Here is an 11,334-nt window from a genome sequence, read left to right as displayed (position 1 = left end):
TTTATATATGGCCATTATAATCATTTATATTATAATAGATCAAAATATTAACTATACCTTATTATATATTAGTATGGTAATTGTTGATGGGCCATATTACCTTCAATTAACTAATAAAGGATTTCCCCCTGGGTGTATATAAAGAGAGATAAATATCATCATAACCTAATCACACACACATAACAATTTTGTGTGCCTCCTCTCTCATAAAACCGGGTTCCTCTCAAGAACCCTAACACCATCCTTAACTATACATCCTAAAGGGGAACTCGACCATCCTGACAATCATGTCATCTACATCCTTCTCTGTTGCGGTTACTACTCTCCATGCTGTAACAGGTTCATAGGTTTAATATATTTCATGTTTTCCATTCCTTACATGATGAACTGATCAATATGTGGCATTAGAGTGATGCTGATTAATCAGTTCTTCATGTTTTCCCTAAATCTGGAATTAAAATCGAAGAACATGAATTTTGATTAAACCCTAATTTTTCCGGTTTTCATATTTTGTTAAGAAAACTTGTTATAATTGCTAAAATTCATATTTAAAACTCTAATATATTCGAAATCTGTTAAAAATATGTTTAAGATTTTGATTCCAGAGAAAACTGACTAAAGATTCTTCGAAGATGTTCTTCGTGTTCATCATAAAAACCGAAGAATCGCCCTTATTTTGGATGAATCGTAGAAATAAAATATTTTGTTTCCAATTTTGATTGATTTTTATCTATTAAAAATTTTGAAACATGATATAGTTTTATTAATAAAAGATTTCAAAATATAAGATAATTATAATCAAATCTTTTAATTTGGAAACAAGATAATCCATTAAAATTTGAATTCCATCTTTATCATGAGTCTTCAACTTTCTTGACTTGCGTTACAACATCATCGGTTCTTCATATTCCAACATGAGATGGGCTTCTTGGCCCTTTACTTTCTCATTGTCTTTTCGTCTTATGCATTCGTATGCAAAATGACCATATTCACCACATTCATAGCATTTGAGCTCGCTTTTGTCGTTTTTGTTGTTGTTTCTTTGACTCGTATTTCTTCCACGTCTTTTTTCTCCTCTAAAGGAGCCTCGTACTCTACCACGATTTTGATCACTACACCCTTTTCCATAATTGTTTGAACTTGCTATTAAGAGTTTTCCTTGATCATGATCTTCCGGTTCGTCTTGACTTTTGAGACGTTCTTCAAACACCTTTACTCTTACTACCACTTCTACAAATGGCATCTTGTCTATCTTGATATTGTTTGATAGATGCCACAATTGATGGAAATTTCTTCAGAATTACTACTACAAAATTAGGTATTTGCTATGAACTTTTTGCAATAGATGGTAACAAATTTTACTATGGATTAACTACGAACAAGTTTTGCTATGATTTAGCTATAAATGTCACACCCCAACCTAAAGCGGAAATGCCAGACGTTAATTGATTGTTCACAAATCACAAGGTACTATCATGCAATTGTAAAGTGACAATATCTAGTTTATTTATTTTAAATGACAATTTACAACAAGTACATCAAGTATAAAGAAATTACCAAATGATATAAAATAATTAAAGAATAAGTATGTTTCCTAAAAGGCATCTCTACATGATCTTCATCTTGCTAAACAATCAACATGATAAGCTGTAAATGCGTGCAAAATAGAATAGGTTTGTCAATATGAGCGTTGAGTGAGAAAATCACCAGTTTTTGACACTACAATAATAATATATAAGAAAAACCACAAAACTGTTATCTATGAGTATAAACAATCAAATCATAACATGTAAATGTTGCAAAAAATAATGATGTGTAGGCTAAACCATTGCCATGCGAATAGGGCGTTGGTTACCATGAGTGAGTTGTCGGTGAAACCATTGTCTTGCGATCGAACGCCGGCCACTACGACATGATGTGATTATTGTCACACCCTCAAAATCCACTAACGGAGTTTTACCGTCAGAGGGTGTGAACTAACAGGATCGGAATCATTAGTTATAATCAAACATCATATTCAAAGTTTCTAAACCACAAATATTAAAGTTTAATGAATGCGGAAGCGTAAATCATAAGCCAAGTGTTGCGTCACGCAGGACGACTTAAAACCAAATTAATAAAAGTTTAAAAACAAGTTTGCAAAAACGATAATGTTCAATGAAATGCATGTTCCTATACCGCACGCCCGCCTCGGCTACCTGAGAATAACATACTAAAAGTGTCAACACAGGGTTGGTGAGTTCACATATATAAATAAAGGAAAACGTTTACGTTTAAGTGTTTGCGTTTGCGTTACCAGATAATGTTAAGTCAATTATATATCAATATGTAGCTAGCCTTTAAAACAAGTATTACTAAGTGTTCGACACCGAAGCTGACTGTTTATCATATGCCTTGCCACCATGTCAACCACGACCATGGTAATGTGTTAGCCAAGATTGCACCCACTCGACCTACAGTCGAGTTTAGAGTTGGGTGGGGTTTGTCAAACCCAGTAGTACTACTCAACAGTGACTCGCTATTATACAAATACTAAACGGTTCGATGTTATGAAGGACTTTTGTTGGTTCGTTTGCCACTTAGCCTTACAAGTGATATATAACTAATAACAAAATCTAAAGCGTTTGGAGTATGTTATCTCCCCCAAATAAAAAGCGTTTAAAAGAGTAAAAGGGGGACGTGAAACTCACTGTTTGCGAAGATAACCAAAAGATCCGAGAAAAAGGTGTGTATGTGTGCATAGAGTAGTTGTTAATTACCTTCCTAGCACCTTAATTCTTCAACAAAACTTGAAACAAGGTTGTATGTATGTGTGTGTGTGCTCACGACTGCCAAAGGAGAGGGAGAGGGTGTGAAGGCTGATCAGTTATGGGGAGGGGGTAGGGGGTTAGGTTTTTGTTATTATTTAATATTAATAATGTTACACAATGGTCCCTCTACTTCTAGTTGTTCAAACTCTAGTGTAAAACCATAACTCTTGTCTCTTGCGTTTAATATTTCACATACATATCAAGTAACATATAGGTTAACACATAATTATCAAGTATTTATCGTTTGATGTTTGTCGTTTGTTCACCAATGGTTTGAGTCAACTCGTTTGCGTTTCGGTGCAATCCCAAAAGACTACATGTGTAGTGATTGTCGAGCGTCATTTAAAACCCTAGTTTAAATGTAATGAGATGTGCGTTATAGTTCTAGTGATCTTAAGTTTGAATTGACGGAGTTTGGATTAACGGAGTTAACCAGAAATTGACGAGTGTCACATCATTCCCATGTTGAAAGAATTTTCGTCCCGAAAATTTGATTCAAGTCGCGATGGGTGTCTGAAAAAGCAAGAAAAATTCAAGTCGCGATGGGTGTCACATGAGTTAGGTTTCCATAAATATTTTTATTGTATTTTTATTCCACAGAGTTTTCTCACAATGATCAAAACATTACAGTAAACTCACAGCAGTCAAAATCATGCGCAACAGAATTTTATTTGTTAACCCGTTAAATGGTAATTCCAATCAATGCAAGACCAATTGGGTTAGCTTCTTAACTCAAAATGTTAACTTCCAGAAGTGGAACCAACCCATTTGGTCTCATAGTTTATGAGATATGATAATTTCAAAACATCCTAACAGCAGACCCCACAATTCAAACTTGCACTATAGTTTTGTAAAATAATAAAAGTTAACTTTTACACGTCCAAAAATTACAAATTTGGACTCTTTAGAAACTAGACACCTAGTACACTGTAGTATTAATAATTTCGACCAATTACCACATTAACATCCAGTTACAGTCGTCTAAACATCAATTCAATGATCTGTCCAGTACCAGTTTACATCAAAACTCAACATAACAACAATCTATGAACCATAACTCATGCATATATCACTCTAGACACAAGATTTTACCAACCATGCATATCAATTTCACGTTACACACATAGTTAGGGTTTTACTTGAAAGTTCTATTTCAAAGAACAAGTAATTAACAAGCAACAATAACTCAACTAGTTATCAATTCACTAGTAATTCATCATCAAACATACAATCAAACCCTAACTCATCTTAATCATCACTTTTAAGAATTAGGGTTTTGATTAACCCATTCAATATCAAAATTAAACACATAGAATGCATAGAGTAGTTGTTAATTACCTTCCTAGCACCTTAATTCTTCAACAAAACTAGAAACAAGGTTGTATGTATGTGTGTGTGTGCTCACGGCTGCCAAAGGAGAGGGAGAGGGGGTGAAGGCCGATCGGTTATGGGGAAGGGGAAGGGGTAGGGGTTAGGGTTTTGTTATTATTTAATATTAATAATGTTACACAATGGTCTCTCTACTTCTAGTTATTCAAACTCTAGTGTAAAACAATAACTCTTGTCTCTTGCGTTTAATATTTCACATACATATCAAGTAACATATAGGTTAACACATAATTGTCAAGTATTTATCGTTTGATGTTTGTCGTTTGTTCACCAATGGTTTGAGTTAACTCGTTTGCGTTTCGGTGCAATCCCGAAAGACTACATGTGTAGTGATTGTTGAGCGTCATTTAAAACCCTAGTTTAAATGTAATGAGATGTGCGTTATAGTTCTAGTGATCTTAAGTTTGAATTGACGGAGTTTGGATTAACGGAGTTAACCTGAAATTGACGAGTGTCACATCATTCCCATGTTGAAAGAATTTTCGTCCCGAAAATTTGATTCAAGTCGCGATGGGTGTCTGAAAAAGCAAGAGAAATTTTCAGTTTGTCATAATTATAATGATAAACCTCTTCGAATGCGATAAAATAAACGAATAAGCAATCAACAAGTAGCAAGTAGTCATTCAATTGATACACAATACAAATATTAGCAGTTTGCATTTAATAGTAAGATGTAAAAATGTTGATAGAAGGTACGCATAAGTCCCACAAAGTTTGGAAAATAAGTAAAAAGAGGATAATGATTACTCACCTAATAACAATACACAAGTGAGGATGTGAGAATATTGAACCCTTCAGGATTTACCGTCAAGAATTTCTAGTTATATAATAATAATTTTATGAGCTAATTATAAATGATATAACATGTAAAAGTGAATTTATGATTCCGATGAGATTTGAGTTATGTTTGTGATTAGAATGATTATTAATTGATCAATGGATTTTTATTGTTATTATTATTGTAAAAACCAATATTATTGTTATTAGTTGTTGTAGGAACGATTACTTCTATTAATTACAAAATACCCTCAATTTATACTTGATACAATAAATAATTACACAATGTAAATAAATAGCTTTAATATCAAATATACTTATAATAATATTTAGATAAATACATAACTAAATAGACAAATAAAATAAAATAGTTTAATTAAATATAATATGAGATATAGTAAATATACATTTATATATAAATAAGTAAAGAACGCGTAAATAAATAATTATAATATGTATTATGATAATAACACATAAATATAATTCAAATAAATAAATGTTTAAATAACTAAGTCACAATACGTTTTTAATATTTAGATAAACATTTATCTCGAGTTTTTAACGAACATTAGTTTAACTAAGTATAGCAAAAGATATGTTAAACAAGTTGATTTAAAATTATATATATTATATTTTTATATTTAAAAACAAAGTATATATGTATAATATATATACATATAAAACTATACATAACAAGTTATTAAGGATGTTCACGATAAGAGAACATGAATTAAAAGTGCAGGTTTAACAAAATAACGTTTATTTTATATTTATATTAATTATAATAATCGTTTAAACCGTTTAAAAAAGTAAAAAAAAAAATAACAACAACCACAAGTAGGGGGCTCGAACCCACGCCCATGGCCAGTTCTATAGTCTGAATACACACACACACATCGGCCACTGAGCTGGTGCATCCAGTTGGTTATAACATAAGAACAAAAGTTTAAGTACAATATTGATAACACCCCCATTTGATTATAAATCCTAGAAAATTCAATCGATACATCTGTAAATTGTTTGCTTAATCGATGTTAGGGTTAATGTGATATGGTTAAGGAAGATCACGTTACATATAATCGTTATCTGAATTGATGATGTATAGTAAGTTTAATTGAGATGGAACAGACGGTCAAAAACGCGACCATGATTGATACGTGCGAGCTGCAGTTAAGAAATTGATTATAGGGCTTAGAGTTGCAATGTCATGGAGGAGGCATAGACGGGTTTAATTGAGTTATTATGTTCTGCAAGGGTATATCACAAATTCGTAGATGATGTTCCAAATAATGAATCAAAACGAATTATATTCGAAGATGATGTTCCAATTTGAAAGCACGTTTGAAACATGCGGTGTTGTTTGATGATGTTATGTACTTCTCTTTCCTTTGGTATTCGAGTAGAAAGAGTAAGTGTAGAGTTAATTGGTTAGAGTGGTTGAAAAACCCCCTTTGATTCATGTAATTTTTCTTTCTTGTTTGTGCCCGGCTAGCTTCTTGCTAATTGGTGCTTTATATAATTTCCGCCGTTAAACAAAAACGAATTATATTTGATCTTGATTCCCAATTGAATAAAGGTGTAGTTCGATTAGACATAATGAATGATTTACCCAAATCAATTCCAACAATATGACGAATTAAGCAACAAGAAATGTAAACGGGTTGCGGGTTTGGTCCAAATGAGTTTTAAAACCGGTATTTTATTTGTACTGGATTGAGCTAAAAAATGGTACAACCGATTAAACCGGGTTATACCGGGAATTTCAACCTGTTGAATAGTTTACCTAATAATTTCCTGTAAATGTAACTTAAATCCGAAAATAACCCAAAACTAAAGGATTCCATAACAAAAAATAAACTAAAAGTAAATCCGTATTAAAAAAATAATGAAAGGCACTAAGTTTTAAAAAAGCAGCCTTGAAATGAGGATTAATCGCGAAATGAGGATTAATCGGAAATCCTATGCCTGTTGACTGTTTCGTGTTCTTGAGGATTTTGACATTAACCCTGAATTAAAGTCTGGATAAGAAATGTGATAATTCGTTATGTCTGATCATTCGTTACGCGGTCATGACGAATGGGACTCATTCGTGCGACTTGATAACGAATGAACCTTTAATTCGTTATCTATCCATTCGTTATACTAAGATAACGAATCAGGTCAAGCCAACGAATTAGGCTAGCGAACTAGGATAACGAACCAGACCATGTTAAGATAACTAATTAGGTGATTCGTTACTCACCATTCGCTATGTTAAGATAACGAACCAAGATAATGAATCAGATCATGTAAGATAACGAATCAGTTAACGAATGCAGCTTAATTCGTTATAGAGAATGAGTGGGCGAAGTAAATAATAATTTAAAATAATAATTTAACCCCAGCAAGGTGCTCTGCCCCTTGGATCTCGCTAGGGGCTTCCGCCACCAGAACCCCGCTTCCCCCGGACCCTCGTTCGTTGACGGTAATAATTAAACTAGAAACACGATATGGGTAGTGATAGTTAATTGATACGTGTAATTGTTATACAATTAGTCGCGCACAACTCAAGAAAAGAATAACCATTAACGGTGAACGTAACCGAGTTCAGGTGAGTTTCTAGCCCCATTCCATTGTTATGTTTTCGGGGTTGTGTATATACTCGATGTGATAGTTAATACACTTACTTTAAAATGACAAGTGTATGCCATGTATGATTTATATGTTTTGTATGTCTATCTTAAATGTGAATGAAAACTTGTCGGTACGTGGACGGTTTTCGAATATTGCATGTATTGACAAGGGAGGTATGTATAAGATAGCTGAATGTGTATGATAGATATATGTACAATATATGAGCATGTATAAATGATTAAAGAAAAATATGTATTTACGGGTATGTAAAGACAGTATGTACAAAGATGATGAAGTAAGGGATCAGACCCTAATAATATCTGAGATAGAGAAGAAAGGGATCATACCCTAACAATATTAGAGATATAGAAGGAAAGATGGATCAGACCCTAATAATATTTTATATAGACAAGAAAGGGATCAGACCCTAATAATATCTGAGATAGACAAATGAAAGAGGGATCAGACCCTAATAATATCTTAGATAGAATGGACAGTAATTATATAATATGAAAGTAATAAAGTTTGAACGAACATATTAAATTATGTAATGAAAGTAAGTTAGTAGAGTAATTATTATGTATCTTCGGATGCATAATTGAAGGTAAGTGTATGTATTGTATAATGTGTGATTACCTAGAACTCACTCAGCGTAGCTGACTTTTAAGTATGCACGCAGGTGAGTAGGATGGGACAGCTGGCTTGAGTGGGGACACATGACAGAAGAATAAGAGTCTGACATATGAAGACTCAAGTTATTTTATATTTAATGTTTTAATTTTGAAAGACATGAATATTTTAAAAAAAAATATAATTTATTATGTAATGTTTATGAAAGTTTTATATTTTGCGTAAAGTTTTAATTAAATCTAGTATTTAGAGCTGTATTTATGAGTAAATTTAACGTCCAAAGTAGGACCCAAGTAACTGAGCCTTGTCTTTCTTTCTACAAATATATTATAATTGTATTCCCTAAATATTTGAAAAATTCATATTGTCCTATATCCTCACAATTCCCACATGTAATTTCCATAACAAAATCAAAATTTTCGATCATTCCACATTTTCATTCCCGCCCCCAAATCCCTTCATGAAATCCCTTTCTGTCTTCAGTTTCACTTCATCTTCTTCATCTCCACATCAACTTCACCGCCACTTTTCACTATTCCTGACAGTGGAGGAAACCTCGCTCGTTTCAACTTCCATCAATATGTATTTCCCCAATGTCGAACGGTGCGGTGAGGGTTTTCTAATGAACGACTCAAATCCATTATTTGGCGCAGGTTATTATCGTCGATTTGGATAATTTTTACTTGCTTTTATGTCTCTTTTAAGTAATTGGATTTGTTTAAGCATGCGTTCGGTCAGTAGCATAGTGAACAAAATTTAAATCCACTTAGTTCTACAAACACTTCCAATCCATTGATTTGATTATAATTATTTTCTTAATGTTAAGGTTTGTTAATGTCTAATAGCTATTCACATAACGTGTTAACCAATTTCATTTTTAGGGCTTCACTTTCACTGCCAATGTTAAGTCTAATATGCTCTGCAATTATAACCTAACCATGAAGTCTTGTATGGCTTGATCTGATGGATCAGATTGATATAAACAAGTTTATCTATTAAACTGGATAATTATCTCAATAACTGAAAGGGCCTTAAAAACGCAAATATACAACGGAAATAAAAGACCAATTCTGAAAATAACAAATAACCCTAAAGACTTGGTAAAACACACGTTCAAAATAAAACAGATAGACCTGGCACTAAACTCGGTCTTTTATTGACTCAAACTTCTTCCAACATCTGCCCATAACGGTAACACCATCAACAAATATGTTAGTTTAAATTAGCTCCAATACCTTCCCTTAATTCAAACTTCCTCACTCCCAATCTTTCACGCAGGTAGCAAAACTGATCAGCTCCAATGGCGTTTGTCAACACGTCTGCAACTTGTTCTTGGGTGTGACATTTTCTTAATTCAACTTGATTAGTCTCTACCAAACTCTTAATATAATGATACTTGATGTCAATATGCTTACTCCTGTTGTGTAATGCTGCATTCTTAGACAAAATACAGCAGATACACTATCACAAAAGATACCAGTAGCTCCTTCTTGTGTATGACCCAACTCACTTAACAACTGCCTTAACTAGATGGCTTGACACGCTGCACTTGTAGCTGCCACATACTCTGCTTCAGTGGATGAAAGAGCCACAATAGATTGCTTCTTTGAACTCCATGTTACTACACCTGATCCAATTGAAAATGCACTTGCAGAAATACTCTTACGATCATCAATTGAACATGCCCAATCGCTGTCTGTATACCCTTCCAAATTAACCTCTTTTCCTTTTTCATACCATACGCCATAGTCTATTGTTCCTGCAATGTACCTTAGTACTCTTCTAGCTGCACAATAGTGACATGCAGATGGATTCTGCATGAATCTTGAAATGAACCCGACAGAATAAGCAAGTTCTGGTCTTGAATGGGTTAAATACAATAACCCGCCAACTAAGCTTCTAAACATTCTCTCATCTACATGACTTCCTGAATCATCGACTTGAAGTTTTTCACCATAATTCATAGGACTAATAGCAGCATTGCACTTCTCCATCCCAAATTTTCTTAGTAAATCTCTTGCATATTTCTTTTGGGACAAAAAAATACCAGCTTGACTTTGTATTATTTCTAATCCAAGAAAATATGCAAGTTTATCAAGATCCGACATTTCAAACTCTACAACTATTTTTTCTTTAAACTCTTACAGCAAATTCTTAGATGAACTTGTATAAATAATATCATCAACATACAAACATACGATAATAAACTCAGTTGTACTACCCTTTTTAACATAGACAGTAGGTTCACTCTTGATTCTAATGTATGAGTGTTGCTGCAAATACGTATCAATTCGCTCATACCAAGCCCGCGGGGCTTGTTTGAGCCCGTAAAGACCCTTGTGTAATTTATACAACTTATGTTCTTCCGCTTCTACCTCAAAGCCTAGAGGTTGCACCACATAAACCTCTTCTTGAAGTGGATCATTCAGAAACGCAGATTTGACATTGAATTGATAGATATCCCAGCCTTGTTGAGCGGCTAGGGAAATTATAACTTGAATTTTCTCAAACCGTGCAACCGGAGAAAACGTTTCTTCATAGTCTACCCCGTATTCTTACGCATAACCTTTCACCGCCAAACGAGCTTTATGTTTCTAAATCTCTCCATCAGCAGTAAGTTTCATCTTATATATTTAAACCGATGGCTTTCTTTCCGTCGGGTAATTCTGTGAGGCTCCAATTCTTGTGCTTCTCGGGATCTTGTAACTCGGCTTCCATAGGTTTTATCCACTCCTCATTTTCTACCGCCCTCATCAAAATTTGCAGGTTCCACAGATGAAAGAGCCAATTGAAAAGCTTGATAATCTTCCATAGGTATAGCGCTTTCATACAAATCTGAAAGAGAACGTAACTTTGGTGTTTTTCTTTTTGGTGTGTCACTTGACCCGGCAGTTGCACAACTAGGAGTGGGAGTTCTTAAACCCTTATGGTTAGGACTTTCTTGTGCATCGTTAGATTCTTTTTCTTCTGTATCATTGCCTGCTTCATTAACATTTGACTGGACCAAACTTGTACCACCAGCCTCCATTATGAACTCATTCGGTAGTTCATGTTTCCCTTCTCCCTTCGAACTCCACTTGGCCAGCTTGTCAAAAGTTACATCCCTGCTAATAAC

At 33.8% G+C, this 11,334-nt stretch overlaps 1 pseudogene; it reads right to left on the bottom strand.

The window, feature by feature from the left end:
- Positions 1-9,745: 9,745 nt before the first annotated feature.
- On the bottom strand, positions 9,746-10,327 carry LOC143586950 (secreted RxLR effector protein 161 pseudogene; annotated as a pseudogene).
- Positions 10,328-11,334: the final 1,007 nt, after the last annotated feature.

This window comes from Bidens hawaiensis, unplaced genomic scaffold, assembly GCF_021521415.1.
Source record: "Bidens hawaiensis isolate Kalapana, Puna unplaced genomic scaffold, B.hawaiensis_p1.1 tig00035053_1, whole genome shotgun sequence".
Taxonomy (NCBI): domain Eukaryota; kingdom Viridiplantae; phylum Streptophyta; class Magnoliopsida; order Asterales; family Asteraceae; genus Bidens; species Bidens hawaiensis.
Note: the sequence above shows the minus strand (reverse complement) of the source record. Positions and strands in the feature narration are given on the sequence as shown.